Raw genomic sequence first — 23,492 nt, 5'->3', positions numbered from 1 at the left:
TCGCAATAGTGCAGAGTTATCTCAAAGAAAGAGGCCACGGTGTTTCTGTACCTCTATTATGTTGGTGCGGCTTCGGAACTTTTAAATATCTCGATATATCTCGAAAACTACGCTTCTGATCAAAAAATATCATAGAACGTAAATTGTAGGAAACTTAATTCTCTACAAAAAAGGTCTCTTAACATTTTGCCATAGCTCGCTTCGTTTCGGAGATATTTGCAGATTTATCTCAAGGGAAGGGGCCTAACGGACATATTTCGAGATATTTCTTCTTCTTGTTGTTCTTCTTCTGCACAGCTAAACTGGAAGTGGCATTTCCAGCTCGCAATAGTGCAGAGTTATCTCAAAGAAAGGGGCCACGGTGTTTCTGTATCTCTATTATGTTGGTGCGGCTTCGGAACTTTTAAATATCTCGATATATCTGGAGAACTACGCATCTGATCAAAAAATAGCATAGAACATGAAAAGTAGGAAACATAATTCTCTACAAAAAAGGTTTCTTAACGTTTTGCCATAGCTCGCTTCGTTTCCGAGATATTTGCAGATTTATCTCAAGGGAAGGGGCCTGACGGACATATTTCGAGATATTTCTTCTTCTTGTTGTTCTTCTTCTGCACAGCTAAGCTGGAAGTGGCATTTGCAGGTCGCAATAGTGCAGAGTTATCTCAAAGAAAGAGGCCACGGTGTTTCTGTACCTCTATTATGTTGGTGCGGCTTCGGAACTTTTAAATATCTCGATATATCTCGAAAACTACGCTTCTGATCAAAAAATATCATAGAACGTAAATTGTAGGAAACTTAATTCTCTACAAAAAAGGTCTCTTAACATTTTGCCATAGCTCGCTTCGTTTCCGAGATATTTGCAGATTTATCTCAAGGGAAGGGGCCTGACGGACATATTTCGAGATATTTCTTCCTCTTGTTGTTCTTCTTCTGCACAGCTAAGCTGGAGGTGGCATTTGCAGCTCGCAATAGTGCACAGTTATCTCAAAGAAAGGGGCCACGGTGTTTCTGTATCTCTATTATGTTGGTGCGGCTTCGGAACTTTTAAATATCTCGATATATTTCGAGAACTACGCATCTGATCAAAAAATATCATAGAACATGAAAAGTAGGAAACTTAATTCTCTACAAATAAGGTCTCTTAACATTTTGCCATAGCTCACTTCGTTTCCGAGATATTTGCAGATTTATCTCAAGGGAAGGGGCCTGACGGACATATTTCGAGATATTTCTTCTTCTTGTTGTTCTTCTTCTGCACAGCTAAACTGGAAGTGGCATTTCCAGCTCGCAATAGTGCAGAGTTATCTCAAAGAGAGGGGCGACGGTGTTTCTGTATCTCTATTATGTTGGTGCGGCTTCGGAACTTTTAAATGTCTCGATATATCTCGAGAACTACGCATCTGATCAAAAAATATCATAGAAGATAAAAAGTAGGAAACTCAATTTTCTACAAAAAAGGGCTCCTAACATTTTGCCATAGCTCGCTTCGTTTCCGAGATATTTGCAGATTTATCTCAAGGGAAGGGGCCTGACGGACATATTTCGAGATATTTCTTCTTCTTGTTGTTCTTCTTCTGCACAGCTAAGCTGGAAGTGGCATTTGCGGCTGGCACTAGTGCAGGCTTATCTCAAAGAAAGGGGCCACGGTGTTTCTGTATCTCTATTATGTTGGTGCGGCTTCGGAACTTTTAAATATCTCGATATATCTCGAAAACTACGCTTCTGATCAAAAAATATCGTAGAACATAAATTGTAGGAAACATAATTCTCTACAAAAAACGTCCCCTAACATTTTGCCATAGCTCGCTTCGTTTCCGAGATATTTGCAGATTCAGCTCAAAGGAACTGGCCTGACGGACATATTTCGAGATATTTCTTCTTCTTGTTGTTCGACCTCTGCACAGCTAAGCTGGAAGTGGCATTTGCAGCTCGCAATAGTGCAGAGTTATCTCAAAGAAAGGGGCCACGGTTTTTCTGTATCTCTATTATGTTGGTGCGGCTTCGGAACTTTTAAATATCTTGATATATCTCGAGAACTACGCATCTGATCAAAAAATATCATAGAACATAAAAAGTAGGAAACTTAATTCTCTACAAAAAAGGTCTCTTAACATTTTGCCATAGCTCGCATCGTTTCCGAGATATTTGCAGATTTATCTCAAGGGAAGGGGCCTGACGGACATATTTCGAGATATTTCTTCTTCTTGTTGTTCTTCTTCTGCACAGCTAAGCTGGAAGTGGCATTTGCGGCTCTCACTAGTGCAGAGTTATCTCAAAGAAAGGGGCCACGGCGTTTCTGTATCTCTATTATGTTGGTGCGGCTTCGGAACTTTTAAATATCTTGATATATCTCGAGAACTACGCATCTGATCAAAAAATATCATAGATCATAAAAAGTAGGAAACTTAATTCTCTACAAAAAAGGTCTCTTAATAGTTTGCCATAGCTCGCTTTGTTTCCGAGATATTTGTAGATTTATCTCAAGGGAAGGGGCCTGACGGACATATTTCGAGATATTTCTTCTTCTTGTTGTTCTTCTTCTGCACAGCTAAGCTGGAAGTGCCATTTGCAGCTCGCAATAGTGCAGAGTTATCTCAGAGAAAGGGGCCACGGTGTTTCTGTATCTCTATTATGTTGGTGCGGCTTCGGAACTTTTAAATATCTTGATATATCTCGAGAACTACGCTTCTGATTAAAAAATATCATACAACATAAAAAGTAGGAAACTTAATTCTCTACAAAAAAGGTCTCTTAACATTTTGCCATAGCTCGCTTCGTTTCCGAGATATTTGCAGATTCAGCTCAAAGGAACTGGCCTGACGGACATATTTCGAGATATTTCTTCTTCTTGTTGTTCTTCCTCTGCACAGCTAAGCTGGAAGTGGCATTTGCAGCTCGCAATAGTGCAGAGTTATCTCAAAGAAAGGGGCCACGGTGTTTCTGTATCTCTATTATGTTGGTGCGGCTTCGGAACTTTTAAATATCTTGATATATCTCGAGAACTACGCATCTGATCAAAAAATATCATAGAACATAAAAAGTGTTAAACTTAATTCTCTACAAAAAAGGTCTCTTAACATTTTGCCATAGCTCGCTTCGCTTCCGAGATGTATGCAGATTTATCTCAAGGGAAGGGGCCTGACGGACATATTTCGAGATATTTCTTCTTCTTGTTGTTCTTCTTCTGCACAGCTAAGCTGGAAGTGGCATTTGCAGCTCGCAATAGTGCAGAGTTATCTCAAAGAAAGGGGCCACGGTGTTTCTGTATCTCTATTATGTTGGTGCGGCGTCGGAACTTTTAAATATCTTGATATATCTCGAGAACTGCGCATCTGATCAAAAAATATCATAGAACATAAAAAGTAGGAAACTTAATTCTCTACAAAAAAGGGCTCTTAACATTTTGCCATAGCTCTCTTCGTTTCCGAGATATTTGCAGATTTATCTCAAGGGAAGGGGCCAGACGGACATATTTCGAGATATTTCTTCTTCTTGTTGTTCTTCTTCTGCACAGCTAAACTGGAAGTGGCATTTCCAGCTCGCAATAGTGCAGAGTTATCTCAAAGAGAGGGGCCACGGTGTTTCTGTATCTCTATTATGTTGGTGCGGCTTCGGAACTTTTAAATATCTTGATATATCCCGAGAACTACGCATCTGATCAAAAAATATCATAGATCATAAAAAGTAGGAAACTTAATTCTCTACAAAAAAGGTCTCTTAACATTTTGCCATAGCTCGCTTTGTTTCCGAGATATTTGCAGATTTATCTCAAGGGAAGGGGCCTGATGGACATATTTCGAGATATTTCTTCTTCTTGTTGTTCTTCTTCTGCACAGCTAAGCTGGAAGTGGCATTTGCAGCTCGCAATAGTGCAGAGTTATCTCAGAGAAAGGGGCCACGGTGTTTCTGTATCTCTATTATGTTGGTGCGGCTTCGGAACTTTTAAATATCTTGATATATCTCGAGAACTACGCATCTGATCAAAAAATATCATAGAACATAAATTGTGGGAAACATAATTCTCTACAAAAAAGGTCTCTTAACATTTTGCCATAGCTCGCTTCGTTTCCGAGATATTTGCAGATTCAGCTCAAAGGAACTGGCCTGACGGACATATTTCGAGATATTTCTTCTTCTTGTTGTTCTACCTCTGCACAGCTAAGCTGGAAGTGGCATTTGCAGCTCGCAATAGTGCAGAGTTATCTCAAAGAAAGGGGCCACGGTTTTTCTGTATCTCTATTATGTTGGTGCGGCTTCGGAACTTTTAAATATCTTGATATATCTCGAGAACTACGCATCTGATCAAAAAATATCATAGAACATAAAAAGTAGGAAACTTAATTCTCTACAAAAAAGGACTCTTAACATTTTGCCATAGCTCGCTTCGTTTCCGAGATATTTGCAGATTTATCTCAAGGGAAGGGGCCTAACGGACATATTTCGAGATATTTCTTCTTCTTGTTGTTCTTCTTCTGCACAGCTAAACTGGAAGTGCCATTTGCAGCTCGCAATAGTGCAGAGTTATCTCAGAGAAAGGGGCCACGGTGTTTCTGTATCTCTATTATGTTGGTGCGGCTTCGGAACTTTTAAATATCTTGATATATCTCGAGAACTACGCTTCTGATTAAAAAATATCATACAACATAAAAAGTAGGAAACTTAATTCTCTACAAAAAAGGTCTCTTAACATTTTGCCATAGCTCGCTTCGTTTCCGAGATATTTGCAGATTCAGCTCAAAGGAACTGGCCTGACGGACATATTTCGAGATATTTCTTCTTCTTGTTGTTCTTCCTCTGCACAGCTAAGCTGGAAGTGGCATTTGCAGCTCGCAATAGTGCAGAGTTATCTCAAAGAAAGGGGCCACGGTGTTTCTGTATCTCTATTATGTTGGTGCGGCTTCGGAACTTTTAAATATCTTGATATATCTCGAGAACTACGCATCTGATCAAAAAATATCATAGAACATAAAAAGTGTTAAACTTAATTCTCTACAAAAAAGGTCTCTTAACATTTTGCCATAGCTCGCTTCGCTTCCGAGATGTATGCAGATTTATCTCAAGGGAAGGGGCCTGACGGACATATTTCGAGATATTTCTTCTTCTTGTTGTTCTTCTTCTGCACAGCTAAGCTGGAAGTGGCATTTGCAGCTCGCAATAGTGCAGAGTTATCTCAAAGAAAGGGGCCACGGTGTTTCTGTATCTCTATTATGTTGGTGCGGCGTCGGAACTTTTAAATATCTTGATATATCTCGAGAACTGCGCATCTGATCAAAAAATATCATAGAACATAAAAAGTAGGAAACTTAATTCTCTACAAAAAAGGGCTCTTAACATTTTGCCATAGCTCTCTTCGTTTCCGAGATATTTGCAGATTTATCTCAAGGGAAGGGGCCAGACGGACATATTTCGAGATATTTCTTCTTCTTGTTGTTCTTCTTCTGCACAGCTAAACTGGAAGTGGCATTTCCAGCTCGCAATAGTGCAGAGTTATCTCAAAGAGAGGGGCCACGGTGTTTCTGTATCTCTATTATGTTGGTGCGGCTTCGGAACTTTTAAATATCTTGATATATCCCGAGAACTACGCATCTGATCAAAAAATATCATAGATCATAAAAAGTAGGAAACTTAATTCTCTACAAAAAAGGTCTCTTAACATTTTGCCATAGCTCGCTTTGTTTCCGAGATATTTGCAGATTTATCTCAAGGGAAGGGGCCTGATGGACATATTTCGAGATATTTCTTCTTCTTGTTGTTCTTCTTCTGCACAGCTAAGCTGGAAGTGGCATTTGCAGCTCGCAATAGTGCAGAGTTATCTCAGAGAAAGGGGCCACGGTGTTTCTGTATCTCTATTATGTTGGTGCGGCTTCGGAACTTTTAAATATCTTGATATATCTCGAGAACTACGCATCTGATCAAAAAATATCATAGAACATAAATTGTGGGAAACATAATTCTCTACAAAAAAGGTCTCTTAACATTTTGCCATAGCTCGCTTCGTTTCCGAGATATTTGCAGATTCAGCTCAAAGGAACTGGCCTGACGGACATATTTCGAGATATTTCTTCTTCTTGTTGTTCTACCTCTGCACAGCTAAGCTGGAAGTGGCATTTGCAGCTCGCAATAGTGCAGAGTTATCTCAAAGAAAGGGGCCACGGTTTTTCTGTATCTCTATTATGTTGGTGCGGCTTCGGAACTTTTAAATATCTTGATATATCTCGAGAACTACGCATCTGATCAAAAAATATCATAGAACATAAAAAGTAGGAAACCTAATTCTCTACAAAAAAGGTCTCTTAACATTTTGCCATAGCTCGCTTCGTTTCCGAGATATTTGCAGGTTTATCTCAAGTGAAGGGGCCTAACGGACATATTTCGAGATATTTCTTCTTCTTGTTGTTCTTCTTCTGCACAGCTAAACTGGAAGTGGCATTTCCAGCTCGCAATAGTGCAGAGTTATCTCAAAGAGAGGGGCCACGGTGTTTCTGTATCTCTATTATGTTGGTGCGGCTTCGGAACTTTTAAATATCTTGATATATCTCGAGAACTACGCATCTGATCAAAAAATATCATAGAAGATAAAAAGTAGCAAACTTAATTCTCTACAAAAAAGGGCTCTTAACAGTTTGCCATAGCTCGCATCGTTTCCGAGATATTTGCAGATTTATCTCAAGGGAAGGGGCCTGACGGACATATTTCGAGATATTTCTTCTTCTTGTTGTTCTTCTTCTGCACAGCTAAGCTGTAAGTGGCACTTACAGCTCGCAATAGTGCAGAGTTATCTCAAAGAAAGGGGCCACGGTGTTTCTGTATCTCTATTATGTTGTTGCGGCTTCGGAACTTTTAAATATCTCGATATATCTCGAAAACTACGCATCTGATCAAAAAATGTCATAGAACATAAAAAGTAGGAAACTTAATTCTCTACAAATAAGGTCTCTTAATATTTTGCCATAGCTCGCTTCGTTTCCGAGATATTTGCAGATATATCTCAAGGGAAGGGACCTGACGGACATATTTCGAGATATTTCTTCTTCTTGTTGTTCTTCTTCTGCACAGCTAAGCTGAAAGTGGCATTTACAGCTCGCCATAGTGCAGAGTTATCTCAAAGAAAGGGGCCACGGTGTTTCTGTATCTCTATTATGTTGGTGCGGCTTCGGAACTTTTAAATATCTTGATATATCTCGAGAACTACGCATCTGATCAAAAAATATCATAGAACATAAAAAGTAGCAAACTTAATTCTCTACAAAAAAGGTCTCTTAACATTTTGCCATAGCTCGCTTCGTTTCCGAGATATTTGCAGATATATCTCAAGGGAAGGGGCCTGACGGACATATTTCGAGATATTTCTTCTTCTTGTTGTTCTTCTTCTGCACAGCTAAGCTGGAAGTGGCATTTACAGCTCGCACTAGTGCAGAGTTATCTCAAAGAAAGGGGCCACGGTGTTTCTGTATCTCTATTATGTTGGTGCGGCTTCGGAACATTTAAATATCTTGATATATCTGGAGAACTACGCATCTGATCAAAAAATAGCATAGAACATGAAAAGTAGGAAACTTAATTCTCTACAAATAAGGTCTCTTAACGTTTTGCCATAGCTCGCTTCGTTTCCGAGATATTTGCAGATTTAACTCAAGGGGAGGGGCCTGACGGACATATTCCGAGATATTTCTTCTTCTTGTTGTTCTTCTTCTGCACAGCAAAGCTGGAAGTGGCATTTGCAGCTCGCAATAGTGCAGAGTTATCTCAAAGAAAGGGGCCACGGTGTTTCTGTATCTCTATTATGTTGGTGCGGCTTCAGAACTTTTAAATATCTCGATATATCTCGAGAACTACGCATCTGATCAAAAAATATCATAGAACATAAAGAGTAGGAAACTTAATTCTCTACAAATAAGGTCTCTTAACGTTTTGCCATAGCTCGCTTCGTTTCCGAGATATTTGCAGATTTAGCTCAAGGGGAGGGGCCTGACGGACATATTCCGAGATATTTCTTCTTCTTGTTGTTCTTCTCCTTCACTGCTAAGCTGGAAGTGGCATTTGCAGCTCGCAATAGTGCAGAGTTATCTCAAAGAAAGGGGCCACGGTGTTTCTGTATCTCTATTATGTTGGTGCGGCTTCGGAACTTTTAAATATCTTGATATATCTCGAGAACTACGCATCTGATCAAAAAATATCATAGAACATAAAAAGTAGGAAACCTAATTCTCTACAAAAAAGGTCTCTTAACATTTTGCCATAGCTCGCTTCGTTTCCGAGATATTTGCAGGTTTATCTCAAGTGAAGGGGCCTAACGGACATATTTCGAGATATTTCTTCTTCTTGTTGTTCTTCTTCTGCACAGCTAAACTGGAAGTGGCATTTGCAGCTCGCAATAGTGCAGAGTTATCTCAAAGAAAGGGGCCACGGTGTTTCTGTATCTCTATTATGTTGGTGCGGCTTCAGAACTTTTAAATATCTCGATATATCTCGAGAACTACGCATCTGATCAAAAAATATCATAGAACATAAAGAGTAGGAAACTTAATTCTCTACAAATAAGGTCTCTTAACGTTTTGCCATAGCTCGCTTCGTTTCCGAGATATTTGCAGATTTAGCTCAAGGGGAGGGGCCTGACGGACATATTCCGAGATATTTCTTCTTCTTGTTGTTCTTCTCCTTCACTGCTAAGCTGGAAGTGGCATTTGCAGCTCGCAATAGTGCAGAGTTATCTCAAAGAAAGGGGCCACGGTGTTTCTGTATCTCTATTATGTTGGTGCGGCTTCGGAACTTTTAAATATCTTGATATATCTCGAGAACTACGCATCTGATCAAAAAATATCATAGAACATAAAAAGTAGGAAACCTAATTCTCTACAAAAAAGGTCTCTTAACATTTTGCCATAGCTCGCTTCGTTTCCGAGATATTTGCAGGTTTATCTCAAGTGAAGGGGCCTAACGGACATATTTCGAGATATTTCTTCTTCTTGTTGTTCTTCTTCTGCACAGCTAAACTGGAAGTGGCATTTCCAGCTCGCAATAGTGCAGAGTTATCTCAAAGAAAGGAGCCACGGTGTTTCTGTATCTCTATTCTGTTGGTGCGGCTTCGGAACTTTTAAATATCTTGATATATCTCGAGAACTACGCATCTGATCAAAAAATATCATAGAACATAAAAAGTAGGAAACTTAATTCTCTACAAAAAAGGTCTCTCAACATTTTGCCATAGCTCGCTTCGTTTCCGAGATATTTGCAGATTTATCTCAAGGGAAGGGGCCTAACGGACATATTTCGAGATATTTCTTCTTCTTGTTGTTCTTCTTCTGCACAGCTAAACTGGAAGTGGCATTTCCAGCTCGCAATAGTGCAGAGTTATCTCAAAGAAAGGGGCCACGGTGTTTCTGTATCTCTATTATGTTGGTGCGGCTTCGGAACTTTTAAATATCTTGATATATCTCGAGAACTACGCATCTGATCAAAAAATATCATAGAACATAAAAAGTAGGAAACTTAATTCTCTACAAAAAAGGTCTCTTAACATTTTGCCATAGCTCGCTTTGTTTCCGAGATATTTGCAGATTTATCTCAAGGGAAGGGGCCTGACGGACATATTTCGAGATATTTCTTCTTCTTGTTGTTCTTCTTCTGCACAGCTAAGCTGGAAGTGGCATTTGCGGCTCGCACTAGTGCAGAGTTATCTCAAAGAAAGGGGCCACGGTGTTTCTGTATCTCTATTATGTTGGTGCGGCTTCGGAACTTTTAAATATCTTGATATATCTCGAGAACTACGCATCTGATCAAAAAATATCATAGAACATAAAAAGTAGCAAACTTAATTCTCTACAAAAAAGGTCTCTTAACATTTTGCCATAGCTCGCTTCGTTTCCGAGATATTTGCAGATATATCTCAAGGGAAGGGGCCTGACGGACATATTTCGAGATATTTCTTCTTCTTGTTGTTCTTCTTCTGCACAGCTAAGCTGGAAGTGGCATTTACAGCTCGCACTAGTGCAGAGTTATCTCAAAGAAAGGGGCCACGGTGTTTCTGTATCTCTATTATGTTGGTGCGGCTTCGGAACATTTAAATATCTTGATATATCTGGAGAACTACGCATCTGATCAAAAAATAGCATAGAACATGAAAAGTAGGAAACTTAATTCTCTACAAATAAGGTCTCTTAACGTTTTGCCATAGCTCGCTTCGTTTCCGAGATATTTGCAGATTTAACTCAAGGGGAGGGGCCTGACGGACATATTCCGAGATATTTCTTCTTCTTGTTGTTCTTCTTCTGCACAGCAAAGCTGGAAGTGGCATTTGCAGCTCGCAAGAGTGCAGAGTTATCTCAAAGAAAGGGGCCACGGTGTTTCTGTATCTCTATTATGTTGGTGCGGCTTCAGAACTTTTAATTATCTCGATATATCTCGAGAACTACGCATCTGATCAAAAAATATCATAGAACATAAAGAGTAGGAAACTTAATTCTCTACAAATAAGGTCTCTTAACGTTTTGCCATAGCTCGCTTCGTTTCCGAGATATTTGCAGATTTAGCTCAAGGGGAGGGGCCTGACGGACATATTCCGAGATATTTCTTCTTCTTGTTGTTCTTCTCCTTCACTGCTAAGCTGGAAGTGGCATTTGCAGCTCGCAATAGTGCAGAGTTATCTCAAAGAAAGGGGCCACGGTGTTTCTGTATCTCTATTATGTTGGTGCGGCTTCGGAACTTTTAAATATCTTGATATATCTCGAGAACTACGCATCTGATCAAAAAATATCATAGAACATAAAAAGTAGGAAACCTAATTCTCTACAAAAAAGGTCTCTTAACATTTTGCCATAGCTCGCTTCGTTTCCGAGATATTTGCAGGTTTATCTCAAGTGAAGGGGCCTAACGGACATATTTCGAGATATTTCTTCTTCTTGTTGTTCTTCTTCTGCACAGCTAAACTGGAAGTGGCATTTGCAGCTCGCAATAGTGCAGAGTTATCTCAAAGAAAGGGGCCACGGTGTTTCTGTATCTCTATTATGTTGGTGCGGCTTCAGAACTTTTAAATATCTCGATATATCTCGAGAACTACGCATCTGATCAAAAAATATCATAGAACATAAAGAGTAGGAAACTTAATTCTCTACAAATAAGGTCTCTTAACGTTTTGCCATAGCTCGCTTCGTTTCCGAGATATTTGCAGATTTAGCTCAAGGGGAGGGGCCTGACGGACATATTCCGAGATATTTCTTCTTCTTGTTGTTCTTCTCCTTCACTGCTAAGCTGGAAGTGGCATTTGCAGCTCGCAATAGTGCAGAGTTATCTCAAAGAAAGGGGCCACGGTGTTTCTGTATCTCTATTATGTTGGTGCGGCTTCGGAACTTTTAAATATCTTGATATATCTCGAGAACTACGCATCTGATCAAAAAATATCATAGAACATAAAAAGTAGGAAACCTAATTCTCTACAAAAAAGGTCTCTTAACATTTTGCCATAGCTCGCTTCGTTTCCGAGATATTTGCAGGTTTATCTCAAGTGAAGGGGCCTAACGGACATATTTCGAGATATTTCTTCTTCTTGTTGTTCTTCTTCTGCACAGCTAAACTGGAAGTGGCATTTCCAGCTCGCAATAGTGCAGAGTTATCTCAAAGAAAGGAGCCACGGTGTTTCTGTATCTCTATTCTGTTGGTGCGGCTTCGGAACTTTTAAATATCTTGATATATCTCGAGAACTACGCATCTGATCAAAAAATATCATAGAACATAAAAAGTAGGAAACTTAATTCTCTACAAAAAAGGTCTCTCAACATTTTGCCATAGCTCGCTTCGTTTCCGAGATATTTGCAGATTTATCTCAAGGGAAGGGGCCTAACGGACATATTTCGAGATATTTCTTCTTCTTGTTGTTCTTCTTCTGCACAGCTAAACTGGAAGTGGCATTTCCAGCTCGCAATAGTGCAGAGTTATCTCAAAGAAAGGGGCCACGGTGTTTCTGTATCTCTATTATGTTGGTGCGGCTTCGGAACTTTTAAATATCTTGATATATCTCGAGAACTACGCATCTGATCAAAAAATATCATAGAACATAAAAAGTAGGAAACTTAATTCTCTACAAAAAAGGTCTCTTAACATTTTGCCATAGCTCGCTTTGTTTCCGAGATATTTGCAGATTTATCTCAAGGGAAGGGGCCTGACGGACATATTTCGAGATATTTCTTCTTCTTGTTGTTCTTCTTCTGCACAGCTAAGCTGGAAGTGGCATTTGCGGCTCGCACTAGTGCAGAGTTATCTCAAAGAAAGGGGCCACGGTGTTTCTGTATCTCTATTATGTTGGTGCGGCTTCGGAACTTTTAAATATCTTGATATATCTCGAGAACTACGCATCTGATCAAAAAATATCATAGAACATAAAAAGTAGGAAACTTAATTCTCTACAAAAAAGGTCTCTTAACATTTTGCCATAGCTCTCTTCGTTTCCGAGATATTTGCAGATTTATCTCAAGGGAAGGGGCCTGACGGACATATTTCGAGATATTTCTTCTTCTTGTTGTTCTTCTTCTGCACAGCTAAACTGGAAGTGGCATTTGCAGCTCGCAATAGTGCAGAGTTATCTCAAAGAAAGGGGCCACGGTGTTTCTGTATCTCTATTATGTTGTTGCGGCTTCGGAACTTTTAAATATCTCGATATATCTCGAAAACTACGCATCTGATCAAAAAATGTCATAGAACATAAAAAGTAGGAAACTTAATTCTCTACAAATAAGGTCTCTTAATATTTTGCCATAGCTCGCTTCGTTTCCGAGATATTTGCAGATATATCTCAAGGGAAGGGACCTGACGGACATATTTCGAGATATTTCTTCTTCTTGTTGTTCTTCTTCTGCACAGCTAAGCTGAAAGTGGCATTTACAGCTCGCCATAGTGCAGAGTTATCTCAAAGAAAGGGGCCACGGTGTTTCTGTATCTCTATTATGTTGGTGCGGCTTCGGAACTTTTAAATATCTTGATATATCTCGAGAACTACGCATCTGATCAAAAAATATCATAGAACATAAAAAGTAGCAAACTTAATTCTCTACAAAAAAGGTCTCTTAACATTTTGCCATAGCTCGCTTCGTTTCCGAGATATTTGCAGATATATCTCAAGGGAAGGGGCCTGACGGACATATTTCGAGATATTTCTTCTTCTTGTTGTTCTTCTTCTGCACAGCTAAGCTGGAAGTGGCATTTACAGCTCGCACAAGTGCAGAGTTATCTCAAAGAAAGGGGCCACGGTGTTTCTGTATCTCTATTATGTTGGTGCGGCTTCGGAACTTTTAAATATCTCGATATATCTTTGAAAACTACGCTTCTGATCAAAAAATATCATAGAACATAAATTGTAGGAAACATAATTCTCTACAAAAAACGTCTCTTAACATTTTGCCATAGCTCGCTTCGTTTCCGAGATATTTGCAGATTCAGCTCAAAGGAACTGGCCTGACGGACATATTTCGAGATATTTCTTCTTCTTGTTTTTCTTCCTCTGCACAGCTAAGCTGGAAGTGGCATTTGCAGCTCGCAATAGTGCAGAGTTATCTCAAAGAAAGGGGCCACGGTGTTTCTGTATCTCTATTATGTTGGTGCGGCTTCGGAACTTTTAAATATCTTGATATATCTGGAGAACTACGCATCTGATCAAAAAATAGCATAGAACATGAAAAGTAGGAAACTTAATTCTCTACAAATAAGGTCTCTTAACGTTTTGCCATAGCTCGCTTCGTTTCCGAGATATTTGCAGATTTAACTCAAGGGGAGGGGCCTGACGGACATATTCCGAGATATTTCTTCTTCTTGTTGTTCTTCTTCTGCACAGCAAAGCTGGAAGTGGCATTTGCAGCTCGCAATAGTGCAGAGTTATCTCAAAGAAAGGGGCCACGGTGTTTCTGTATCTCTATTATGTTGGTGCGGCTTCAGAACTTTTAAATATCTCGATATATCTCGAGAACTACGCATCTGATCAAAAAATATCATAGAACATAAAGAGTAGGAAACTTAATTCTCTACAAATAAGGTCTCTTAACGTTTTGCCATAGCTCGCTTCGTTTCCGAGATATTTGCAGATTTAGCTCAAGGGGAGGGGCCTGACGGACATATTCCGAGATATTTCTTCTTCTTGTTGTTCTTCTCCTTCACTGCTAAGCTGGAAGTGGCATTTGCAGCTCGCAATAGTGCAGAGTTATCTCAAAGAAAGGGGCCACGGTGTTTCTGTATCTCTATTATGTTGGTGCGGCTTCGGAACTTTTAAATATCTTGATATATCTCGAGAACTACGCATCTGATCAAAAAATATCATAGAACATAAAAAGTAGGAAACCTAATTCTCTACAAAAAAGGTCTCTTAACATTTTGCCATAGCTCGCTTCGTTTCCGAGATATTTGCAGGTTTATCTCAAGTGAAGGGGCCTAACGGACATATTTCGAGATATTTCTTCTTCTTGTTGTTCTTCTTCTGCACAGCTAAACTGGAAGTGGCATTTGCAGCTCGCAATAGTGCAGAGTTATCTCAAAGAAAGGGGCCACGGTGTTTCTGTATCTCTATTATGTTGGTGCGGCTTCAGAACTTTTAAATATCTCGATATATCTCGAGAACTACGCATCTGATCAAAAAATATCATAGAACATAAAGAGTAGGAAACTTAATTCTCTACAAATAAGGTCTCTTAACGTTTTGCCATAGCTCGCTTCGTTTCCGAGATATTTGCAGATTTAGCTCAAGGGGAGGGGCCTGACGGACATATTCCGAGATATTTCTTCTTCTTGTTGTTCTTCTCCTTCACTGCTAAGCTGGAAGTGGCATTTGCAGCTCGCAATAGTGCAGAGTTATCTCAAAGAAAGGGGCCACGGTGTTTCTGTATCTCTATTATGTTGGTGCGGCTTCGGAACTTTTAAATATCTTGATATATCTCGAGAACTACGCATCTGATCAAAAAATATCATAGAACATAAAAAGTAGGAAACCTAATTCTCTACAAAAAAGGTCTCTTAACATTTTGCCATAGCTCGCTTCGTTTCCGAGATATTTGCAGGTTTATCTCAAGTGAAGGGGCCTAACGGACATATTTCGAGATATTTCTTCTTCTTGTTGTTCTTCTTCTGCACAGCTAAACTGGAAGTGGCATTTCCAGCTCGCAATAGTGCAGAGTTATCTCAAAGAAAGGAGCCACGGTGTTTCTGTATCTCTATTCTGTTGGTGCGGCTTCGGAACTTTTAAATATCTTGATATATCTCGAGAACTACGCATCTGATCAAAAAATATCATAGAACATAAAAAGTAGGAAACTTAATTCTCTACAAAAAAGGTCTCTCAACATTTTGCCATAGCTCGCTTCGTTTCCGAGATATTTGCAGATTTATCTCAAGGGAAGGGGCCTAACGGACATATTTCGAGATATTTCTTCTTCTTGTTGTTCTTCTTCTGCACAGCTAAGCTGGAAGTGGCATTTGCGGCTCGCACTAGTGCAGAGTTATCTCAAAGAAAGGGGCCACGGTGTTTCTGTATCTCTATTATGTTGGTGCGGCTTCGGAACTTTTAAATATCTTGATATATCTCGAGAACTGCGCATCTGATCAAAAAATATCATAGAACATAAAAAGTAGGAAACTTAATTCTCTACAAAAAAGGTCTCTTAACATTTTGCCATAGCTCGCTTCGTTTCCGAGATATTTGCAGATTTATCTCAAGGGAAAGGGCCTAACGGACATATTTCGAGATATTTCTTCTTCTTGTTGTTCTTCTTCTGCACAGCTAAACTGGAAGTGGCATTTCCAGCTCGCAATAGTGCAGAGTTATCTCAAAGAAAGGGGCCACGGTGTTTCTGTATCTCTATTATGTTGGTGCGGCTTCGGAACTTTTAAATATCTTGATATATCTCGAGAACTACGCATCTGATCAAAAAATATCATAGAAGATAAAAAGTAGGAAACCTAATTCTCTACAAAAAAGGTCTCTTAACATTTTGCCATAGCTCGCTTCGTTTCCGAGATATTTGCAGGTTTATCTCAAGTGAAGGGGCCTAACGGACATATTTCGAGATATTTCTTCTTCTTGTTGTTCTTCTTCTGCACAGCTAAACTGGAAGTGGCATTTCCAGCTCGCAATAGTGCAGAGTTATCTCAAAGAAAGGAGCCACGGTGTTTCTGTATCTCTATTCTGTTGGTGCGGCTTCGGAACTTTTAAATATCTTGATATATCTCGAGAACTACGCATCTGATCAAAAAATATCATAGAACATAAAAAGTAGGAAACTTAATTCTCTACAAAAAAGGTCTCTCAACATTTTGCCATAGCTCGCTTCGTTTCCGAGGTATTTGCAGATTTATCTCAAGGGAAGGGGCCTAACGGACATATTTCGAGATATTTCTTCTTCTTGTTGTTCTTCTTCTGCACAGCTAAACTGGAAGTGGCATTTCCAGCTCGCAATAGTGCAGAGTTATCTCAAAGAAAGGGGCCACGGTGTTTCTGTATCTCTATTATGTTGGTGCGGCTTCGGAACTTTTAAATATCTTGATATATCTCGAGAACTACGCATCTGATCAAAAAATATCATACAACATAAAAAGTAGGAAACTTAATTCTCTACAAAAAAGGTCTCTTAACATTTTGCCATAGCTCGCTTAGTTTCCGAGATATTTGCAGATTTATCTCAAGGGAAGGGGCCTGACGGACATATTTCGAGATATTTCTTCTTCTTGTTGTTCTTCTTCTGCACAGCTAAGCTGGAAGTGGCATTTGCGGCTCGCACTAGTGCAGAGTTATCTCAAAGAAAGGGGCCACGGTGTTTCTGTATCTCTATTATGTTGGTGCGGCTTCGGAACTTTTAAATATCTTGATATATCTCGAGAACTACGCATCTGATCAAAAAATATCATAGAACATAAAAAGTAGGAAACTTAATTCTCTACAAAAAAGGTCTCTTAACATTTTGCCATAGCTCTCTTCGTTTCCGAGATATTTGCAGATTTATCTCAAGGGAAGGGGCCTGACGGACATATTTCGAGATATTTCTTCTTCTTGTTGTTCTTCTTCTGCACAGCTAAACTGGAAGTGGCATTTGCAGCTCGCAATAGTGCAGAGTTATCTCAAAGAAAGGGGCCACGGTGTTTCTGTATCTCTATTATGTTGGTGCGGCTTCGGAACTTTTAAATATCTTGATATATCTCGAGAACTGCGCATCTGATCAAAAAATATCATAGAACATAAAAAGTAGGAAACTTAATTCTCTACAAAAAAGGTCTCTTAACATTTTGCCATAGCTTGCTTCGTTTCCGAGATATTTGCAGGTTTATCTCAAGGGAAGGGGCCTAACGGACATATTTCGAGATATTTCTTCTTCTTGTTGTTCTTCTTCTGCACAGCTAAACTGGAAGTGGCATTTCCAGCTCGCAATAGTGCAGAGTTATCTCAAAGAAAGGAGCCACGGTGTTTCTGTATCTCTATTCTGTTGGTGCGGCTTCGGAACTTTTAAGTATCTTGATATATCTCGAGAACTACGCATCTGATCAAAAAATATCATAGAACATAAAAAGTAGGAAACTTAATTCTCTACAAAAAAGGTCTCTTAACATTTTGCCATACCTCGCTTCGTTTCCGAGATATTTGCAGATTTATCTCAAGGGAAGGGGCCTAACGGACATATTTCGAGATATTTCTTCTTCTTGTTGTTCTTCTTCTGCACAGCTAAGCTGGAAGTGGCATTTGCGGCTCGCACTAGTGCAGCGTTATCTCAAAGAGAGGGGCCACGGTGTTTCTGTACCTCTATTATGTTGGTGCGGCTTCGGAACTTTTAAATATCTTCATATATCTCTAGAACTACGCATCTAATCAAAAAATATCATAGAACATAAAAAGTAGGAAACTTAATTCTCTACAAAAAAGGTCTCTTAACATTTTGCCATAGCTCGCTTCGTTTCCGAGATATTTGCAGATTTATCTCAAGGGAAGGGGCCTGACGGACATATTTCGAGATATTTCTTCTTCTTGTTGTTCTTCTTCTGCACAGCTAAGCTGGAAGTGGCATTTGCAGCTCGCAATAGTGCAGAGTTATCTCAAAGAAAGGGGCCACGGTGTTTCTGTATCTCTATTATGTTGGTGCGGCTTCGGAACTTTTAAATATCTTGATATATCTCGAGAACTGCGCATCTGATCAAAACATATCATAGAACATAAAAAGTAGGAAACTTAATTCTCTACAAAAAAGGTCTCTTAACATTTTGCCATAGCTCGCTTCGTTTCCGAGATATTTGCAGATTTATCTCAAGGGAAGGGGCCTGACGGACATATTTCGAGATATTTCTTCTTCTTGTTGTTCTTCTTCTGCACAGCTAAGCTGGAAGTGGCATTTGCGGCTCGCACTAGTGCAGCGTTATCTCAAAGAAAGGGGCCACGGTGTTTCTGTATCTCTATTATGTTGGTGCGGCTTCGGAACTTTTAAATATCTCCATATATCTCTAGAACTACGCATCTGATCAAAAAATATCATAGAACATAAAAAGTAGGAAACTTAATTCTCTACAAAAAAGGTCTCTTACCATTTTGCCATAGCTCGCTTCGTTTCCGAGATATTTGCAGATTTATCTCAAGGGAAGGGGCCTGACGGACATATTTCGAGATATTTCTTCTTCTTGTTGTTCTTCTTCTGCACAGCTAAGCTGGAAGTGGCATTTGCAGCTCGCAATAGTGCAGAGTTATCTCAAAGAAAGGGGCCACGGTGTTTCTGTATCTCTATTATGTTGGTGCGGCTTCGGAACTTTTAAATATCTTGATATATCTCGAGAACTGCGCATCTGATCAAAAAATATCATAGAACATAAAAAGTAGGAAACTTAATTCTCTACAAAAAAGGTCTCTTAACATTTTGCCATAGCTCGCTTCGTTTCCGAGATATTTGCAGATTTATCTCAAGGGAAAGGGCCTAACGGACATATTTCGAGATATTTCTTCTTCTTGTTGTTCTTCTTCTGCACAGCTAAACTGGAAGTGGCATTTCCAGCTCGCAATAGTGCAGAGTTATCTCAAAGAAAGGGGCCACGGTGTTTCTGTATCTCTATTATGTTGGTGCGGCTTCGGAACTTTTAAATATCTTGATATATCTCGAGAACTGCGCATCTGATCAAAAAATATCATAGAACATAAAAAGTAGGAAACTTAATTCTCTACAAAAAAGGTCTCTTAACATTTTGCCATAGCTCGCTTCGTTTCCGAGATATTTGCAGATTTATCTCAAGGGAAAGGGCCTAACGGACATATTTCGAGATATTTCTTCTTCTTGTTGTTCTTCTTCTGCACAGCTAAACTGGAAGTGGCATTTCCAGCTCGCAATAGTGCAGAGTTATCTCAAAGAAAGGGGCCACGGTGTTTCTGTATCTCTATTATGTTGGTGCGGCTTCGGAACTTTTAAATATCTTGATATATCTCGAGAACTACGCATCTGATCAAAAAATATCATAGAACATAAAAAGTAGGAAACCTAATTCTCTACAAAAAAGGTCTCTTAACATTTTGCCATAGCTCGCTTCGTTTCCGAGATATTTGCAGGTTTATCTCAAGTGAAGGGGCCTAACGGACATATTTCGAGATATTTCTTCTTCTTGTTGTTCTTCTTCTGCACAGCTAAACTGGAAGTGGCATTTCCAGCTCGCAATAGTGCAGAGTTATCTCAAAGAAAGGAGCCACGGTGTTTCTGTATCTCTATTCTGTTGGTGCGGCTTCGGAACTTTTAAATATCTTGATATATCTCGAGAACTACGCATCTGATCAAAAAATATCATAGAACATAAAAAGTAGGAAACTTAATTCTCTACAAAAAAGGTCTCTCAACATTTTGCCATAGCTCGCTTCGTTTCCGAGGTATTTGCAGATTTATCTCAAGGGAAAGGGCCTAACGGACATATTTCGAGATATTTCTTCTTCTTGTTGTTCTTCTTCTGCACAGCTAAACTGGAAGTGGCATTTCCAGCTCGCAATAGTGCAGAGTTATCTCAAAGAAAGGGGCCACGGTGTTTCTGTATCTCTATTATGTTGGTGCGGCTTCGGAACTTTTAAATATCTTGATATATCTCGAGAACTACGCATCTGATCAAAAAATATCATAGAACATAAAAAGTAGGAAACCTAATTCTCTACAAAAAAGGTCTCTTAACATTTTGCCATAGCTCGCTTCGTTTCCGAGATATTTGCAGGTTTATCTCAAGTGAAGGGGCCTAACGGACATATTTCGAGATATTTCTTCTTCTTGTTGTTCTTCTTCTGCACAGCTAAACTGGAAGTGGCATTTCCAGCTCGCAATAGTGCAGAGTTATCTCAAAGAAAGGAGCCACGGTGTTTCTGTATCTCTATTCTGTTGGTGCGGCTTCGGAACTTTTAAATATCTTGATATATCTCGAGAACTACGCATCTGATCAAAAAATATCATAGAACATAAAAAGTAGGAAACTTAATTCTCTACAAAAAAGGTCTCTCAACATTTTGCCATAGCTCGCTTCGTTTCCGAGGTATTTGCAGATTTATCTCAAGGGAAGGGGCCTAACGGACATATTTCGAGATATTTCTTCTTCTTGTTGTTCTTCTTCTGCACAGCTAAACTGGAAGTGGCATTTCCAGCTCGCAATAGTGCAGAGTTATCTCAAAGAAATGGGCCACGGTGTTTCTGTATCTCTATTATGTTGGTGCGGCTTCGGAACTTTTAAATATCTTGATATATCTCGAGAACTACGCATCTGATCAAAAAATATCATAGAACATAAAAAGTAGGAAACTTAATTCTCTACAAAAAAGGTCTCTTAACATTTTGCCATAGCTCGCTTAGTTTCCGAGATATTTGCAGATTTATCTCAAGGGAAGGGGCCTGACGGACATATTTCGAGATATTTCTTCTTCTTGTTGTTCTTCTTCTGCACAGCTAAGCTGGAAGTGGCATTTGCGGCTCGCACTAGTGCAGAGTTATCTCAAAGAAAGGGGCCACGGTGTTTCTGTATCTCTATTATGTTGGTGCGGCTTCGGAACTTTTAAATATCTTGATATATCTCGAGAACTACGCATCTGATCAAAAAATATCATAGAACATAAAAAGTAGGAAACTTAATTCTCTACAAAAAAGGTCTCTTAACATTTTGCCATAGCTCTCTTCGTTTCCGAGATATTTGCAGATTTATCTCAAGGGAAGGGGCCTGACGGACATATTTCGAGATATTTCTTCTTCTTGTTGTTCTTCTTCTGCACAGCTAAACTGGAAGTGGCATTTGCAGCTCGCAATAGTGCAGAGTTATCTCAAAGAAAGGGGCCACGGTGTTTCTGTATCTCTATTATGTTGGTGCGGCTTCGGAACTTTTAAATATCTTGATATATCTCGAGAACTGCGCATCTGATCAAAAAATATCATAGAACATAAAAAGTAGGAAACTTAATTCTCTACAAAAAAGGTCTCTTAACATTTTGCCATAGCTTGCTTCGTTTCCGAGATATTTGCAGGTTTATCTCAAGGGAAGGGGCCTAACGGACATATTTCGAGATATTTCTTCTTCTTGTTGTTCTTCTTCTGCACAGCTAAACTGGAAGTGGCATTTCCAGCTCGCAATAGTGCAGAGTTATCTCAAAGAAAGGAGCCACGGTGTTTCTGTATCTCTATTCTGTTGGTGCGGCTTCGGAACTTTTAAGTATCTTGATATATCTCGAGAACTACGCATCTGATCAAAAAATATCATAGAACATAAAAAGTAGGAAACTTAATTCTCTACAAAAAAGGTCTCTTAACATTTTGCCATACCTCGCTTCGTTTCCGAGATATTTGCAGATTTATCTCAAGGGAAGGGGCCTGACGGACATATTTCGAGATATTTCTTCTTCTTGTTGTTCTTCTTCTGCACAGCTAAGCTGGAAGTGGCATTTGCGGCTCGCACTAGTGCAGCGTTATCTCAAAGAGAGGGGCCACGGTGTTTCTGTATCTCTATTATGTTGGTGCGGCTTCGGAACTTTTAAATATCTTCATATATCTCTAGAACTACGCATCTAATCAAAAAATATCATAGAACATAAAAAGTAGGAAACTTAATTCTCTACAAAAAAGGTCTCTTAACATTTTGCCATAGCTCGCTTCGTTTCCGAGATATTTGCAGATTTATCTCAAGGGAAGGGGCCTGACGGACATATTTCGAGATATTTCTTCTTCTTGTTGTTCTTCTTCTGCACAGCTAAGCTGGAAGTGGCATTTGCAGCTCGCAATAGTGCAGAGTTATCTCAAAGAAAGGGGCCACGGTGTTTCTGTATCTCTATTATGTTGGTGCGGCTTCGGAACTTTTAAATATCTTGATATATCTCGAGAACTGCGCATCTGATCAAAAAATATCATAGAACATAAAAAGTAGGAAACTTAATTCTCTACAAAAAAGGTCTCTTAACATTTTGCCATAGCTCGCTTCGTTTCCGAGATATTTGCAGATTTATCTCAAGGGAAGGGGCCTGACGGACATATTTCGAGATATTTCTTCTTCTTGTTGTTCTTCTTCTGCACAGCTAAGCTGGAAGTGGCATTTGCGGCTCGCACTAGTGCAGCGTTATCTCAAAGAAAGGGGCCACGGTGTTTCTGTATCTCTATTATGTTGGTGCGGCTTCGGAACTTTTAAATATCTCCATATATCTCTAGAACTACGCATCTGATCAAAAAATATCATAGAACATAAAAAGTAGGAAACTTAATTCTCTACAAAAAAGGTCTCTTAACATTTTGCCATAGCTCGCTTCGTTTCCGAGATATTTGCAGGTTTATCTCAAGGGAAGGGGCCTAACGGACATATTTCGAGATATTTCTTCTTCTTGTTGTTCTTCTTCTGCACAGCTAAGCTGGAAGTGGCATTTGCGGCTCGCACTAGTGCAGAGTTATCTCAAAGAAAGGGGCCACGGTGTTTCTGTATCTCTATTATGTTGGTGCGGCTTCGGAACTTTAAAATATCTTGATATATCTCGAGAACTGCGCATCTGATCAAAAAATATCATAGAACATAAAAAGTAGGAAACTTAATTCTCTACAAAAAAGGTCTCTTAACATTTTGCCATAGCTCGCTTCGTTTCCGAGATATTTGGAGGTTTATCTCAAGGGAAGGGGCCTAACGGACATATTTCGAGATATTTCTTCTTCTTGTTGTTCTTCTTCTGCACAGGTAAACTGGAAGTGGCATTTCCAGCTCGCAATAGTGCAGAGTTATCTCAAAGAAAGGAGCCACGGTGTTTCTGTATCTCTATTCTGTTGGTGCGGCTTCGGAACTTTTAAGTATCTTGATATATCTCGAGAACTACGCATCTGATCAAAAAATATCATAGAACATAAAAAGTAGGAAACTTAATTCTCTACAAAAAAGGTCTCTTAACATTTTGCCATACCTCGCTTCGTTTCCGAGATATTTGCAGATTTATCTCAAGGGAAGGGGCCTGACGGACATATTTCGAGATATTTCTTCTTCTTGTTGTTCTTCTTCTGCACAGCTAAGCTGGA

The sequence above is a fragment of the Osmia lignaria genome, unplaced genomic scaffold, assembly GCF_051020975.1.
Source record: "Osmia lignaria lignaria isolate PbOS001 unplaced genomic scaffold, iyOsmLign1 scaffold0003, whole genome shotgun sequence".
Taxonomy (NCBI): domain Eukaryota; kingdom Metazoa; phylum Arthropoda; class Insecta; order Hymenoptera; family Megachilidae; genus Osmia; species Osmia lignaria.
This window is presented reverse-complemented; position numbering follows the sequence as displayed.